The 3,784-nt window shown below is 43.3% G+C and overlaps 1 protein-coding gene across 2 annotated transcripts in view; it reads left to right on the top strand.

Annotated features, from left to right (window-relative positions):
• Igf1r (insulin like growth factor 1 receptor) overlaps positions 1 to 1,358 on the top strand; it is a 282,230-nt gene extending 280,872 nt beyond the window's left edge. For both annotated transcript variants that reach the window (XM_031386969.1, XM_031386970.1), the window contains exon 21: positions 1 to 1,358. This exon is cut by the window's left edge and continues 6,266 nt beyond it. The gene's annotated coding sequence lies outside the window, so the exon portion shown is untranslated.
• Positions 1,359 to 3,784: the final 2,426 nt, after the last annotated feature.

Here is a 3,784-nt window from a genome sequence, read left to right on the forward strand (position 1 = left end):
ATGCCAAAAATAAAAAATAAAAAAATTTTTTAAAAATTAATTAATTAATTAAAAAGAAATTCTCCCCAGGACCCAAATTGTGGTTCACCCTCTTTCCCACATGCTTTCTGTTCTAGTTTGTAAAAAATAAAAAATAAATAAAAAGATTTAAAAAAAGATAAAAATAAAAACAAACAAACAAAAAAACAAAAACAAAAGGAATGCCAGTGGTTTAAAAAGTACTTCTGTATTCTTCAGTATCTTGATCTTGGAACCCTTTGCTGGGGAAAGGGATTATCTGTTAGTTACTGTTCCCTGTGGAGTGTAGCAGCCTAAACAGATGGAAAGAACTCAGCATCCTGCTGGCCATGGAAGTAGCAGTGTGTTGCCACCCAGCAAAGAGATGGCACTCACTGGCGACATCTGGCTGGTGTGGCTGGTCCTAGTTCTGCAACACCATGGAGATGGGAGGGTTTCAGGACACTGGAATGGCTTCACAGTGATCACGTGATTCTGGTGTGCAGCCTGTTGGCACATGTGCCTCAGATCCTAACGAACGCTGTGCCTACTTGTATTTAAATGGCAAATGCCGAAGGTCCATTTTTTCTAGTACAGAACAAACTGGTAACAAAAACCACGTGTTCCCCTTTACACACACACACCCCTTTTTTAGAATTAAAATCCATGTCCTTTGGCTCCCTGTGCATTATTGGTCATGTCTCTATGGTTGCACAAGATACTGTTGTTGAAAATATCTGGAATTTTCTACCACTGCAGGAGAAAGGTCTAGGAACTGTTTGTGGGTTTGGTTTGGTTTTTCAGTTTCTCGTGGGTGTTGGGCAGTGTGCAGACACACAGGTGGAACAGGTGCCTGCCTGGTGACATCCTCCGTCTGCTTCTTAAGCCAGTGAGGTTGAAGTGAGAGCTTTGCCAGAGTTTGTCTACCTCTGGGATTTAAAATACAAAAACAAAAAGTCAAATCAGAAGGCTCAATGGAATGAACACATCGCCAATAATGCATTTCTGAGTTTTCTTATTAAATTTTTTCTTAAAAAAGAAAAAAAAAGTCTAAAAAAGATAATAATATGGCCAATTTGTTACATAAAATAACTTTCTGTGTATAAATTATTCCTAAAAAAATCCCTCTGTTTATATATAAAAGAAAATCAGTAGATAAAAAATTCAATGTTTTTGTATATTCTGTTGTAAGAATTTATTCCTGTTACTGCGACATACTCGGGATTCTTTACATTATGAAAAAAGAAACTTTGTCTATTTTGAATGGCTGAAGCTAAGGGCCACTTGAGTCTATTACTCTGCTTTTTTCTAGTAGTTAAAGTACCACATGGATTAAGTTAAATAAAAGAATTCTGTATGCACCTTTGTCTCCCAGTTGGTTTCCTCTCCACTCTAGACCCATCCCCCACTTCCTCGAGGAGCTGAGCCTCTCGTGTGTGTGTGTGTGTGTGTGTGTGTGTGTGTGTGTGTGTGTGTGTGTGTGTGTGTGTGTGTGTGTGTGTGTGTGTGTGTGTCTGTGTGTGTGTGTCTGTGTGTGTGTGTCTGTGTGTGTGTATATGTGAGTGTGTGTTTGTGTGTGTGTATGTGTGTGTGTATATGTGTGTGCGTGTGCGCAGGCATGCACGCTCACATGTGTCATGCACGTGCTCACATGTGTCACTCGGGAATGCTCAGCACAAAAAAGCATCACCGCATCCCTGGCAGCTGAGTTTCTCTGAATCCAAATTGCTGTTGAGCTTGGAGAAGCCACTGCCTCCCCATTAAATCAGCTAGAGGAGAATTAGAATATGTGAAGCACAGGACTCCTGGACCATCTGTTGACAAAAGGCCAAGGTGGGTTTGTTATATGTGAGTCTGGGGGCGGGGCAGGGTTGCCAAAAACTTAAGTGCTATGTGCATTTTCTTGTCCTTGGTAATGCTTCACAGTTGGGGTGCCTCAGAGGGTGCTGGAGAGAACCAAGAAAATCAGGCTGTGCCTGGCTGCAAGGTGCTGAGTAGTTAGGTTGTCCATAGGTGCTCTGAGATATTGACCTCTCCCATCTTTGTCCTGGGAAGTTGGTGAATGGTTTGAGTTGGAAAGTGAACCAAGGTGCACATTCTAGACTCTTGGGAGAGTGGGCAGCCTCCTTACGGAACACTGACAGTGGGGAAACTCAGTGACAAAATCAGGATACTAGGTGAAGAACTGAATGATACAATGTAGGTGGTGGAAGCAAATCAGAGGCCACTCGACCCAGTGAGCCTCCGAGTAGCCAAACCCAGTGGGTATCTGGCTTTATAATCAAAAGCTCATTTTGAAAGAGCACACCTTCCAGTCTGGTACTATCCCAGAGGTTTTGCTCTCCAAATGCCTAGGGAGCCTCACTAGATGACTCTGAAGGTCTTAATTTCTGTGCTGTCTCGGACAGGTGCTGTACCTTCAGCTTACCACGACACGCCTTATCAAAAGCCTACCTGGCTGGAAGGCAGCAGCTTCTAAGGATGAAGGTACCAGACCTTTAAAAGTTACACTCTCTCCAGGACAGCCAGGGCTATACAGAGAAACCCTGTCTTGAAAAACAAAAAACAAACAAAACAAAACAAAAAAGTGTGTATGACCACACCTGGCTAAAAGTTACACTCCCCTCCCCTCAGAGTCTGAGTCACTTTTTCTTTCTTTCTTTTCTTTTTTTTTTTTCTTCAGTCTTTCTGAAACGGTTTCTCTGTGTAGCCCTGGCTGTCCTGGAACTCACTCTGTAGACCAGAATTCAGATCCACCTGCCTCCCTAGGGAGCTTTGTCATTAAAGGCGTGTGCCACCATTGCTCAACTGAGTCACCTCTTACAAGGGTTCTATAATTTTTTTTTAACACTTGCTTACTAGCTAGATTGACAGTATGTCTTGCCCCCCCCCGAAAAAGTAAACAGAAAAATATATTCAAGCCACCAGCTTTTTTTTTCCCCCACCTGTGTGTTGGTAACACATTCTCAGGGTATTCAAAACCAACCTGCAAAGGCAAGACTTTTTATTAGTCTGGTTTATAGATGAACACAGTCATGCATCAAACCTCCCAGCCATTAAATGACCAACGTAAACCAGTGTTTTATACTATGGCTATCAAACATACAAAACCACCCACTATCAGCCATGACTGAACAGGATGCAGTGTGTATTGCTAAGGGGATGCCAGGCCATTTACAAAAAATACAATGCAGATGGATGCCTAGGATCTTGAGAACTTGAGGGACACAGAGGGGAATGGAAGTGCTGCTCATCAGTGGGAGCTCTGGGCCTCCCACTTTGGTAGCTTTCAAACAAACCAAGTGCCTGTGCCAAGTGACCTGAAATGTCACTGGGGCCCACTCCTAGAACAAAGGGACTTAAGGTTTGGGGCAGGAGCTCTTTGCTCACAGAGAGGAGTCTCCAGAGGACCAGCCAAGCAGCTAGGCTCTGTGCAGGTGGCCTGTACCATCCCAATCCACCTTAGGCTTTGATCTGCCTTAGTGTGACTTGGCTTTGTCACATATAAAATGTTCCTGGTTTATTTGCAGAGGGAGTCTTGTAAAGTCATTTTCTTGTGGAAGCAGGCAGATTTCTGTGAGTTTCAGGACAGCCAGAGTTACACAGAGAAACCCAGTCTCAAAACAAAGCAAAACAAAACAGGGAAGATGGAGAGATGGCTGAGAGCTTAGTCCTGAGTTCGATTCCCAGCAACCACATGGTGGCTTATAGCCATCTATAATGGGATCTGGTGCCTTCTTCTGGCATGCAGGCATACATGCAGGGAGAACACTGTATACACAATAAA

The sequence above is a fragment of the Mastomys coucha genome, unplaced genomic scaffold (genome assembly GCF_008632895.1).
Source record: "Mastomys coucha isolate ucsf_1 unplaced genomic scaffold, UCSF_Mcou_1 pScaffold21, whole genome shotgun sequence".
Taxonomy (NCBI): domain Eukaryota; kingdom Metazoa; phylum Chordata; class Mammalia; order Rodentia; family Muridae; genus Mastomys; species Mastomys coucha.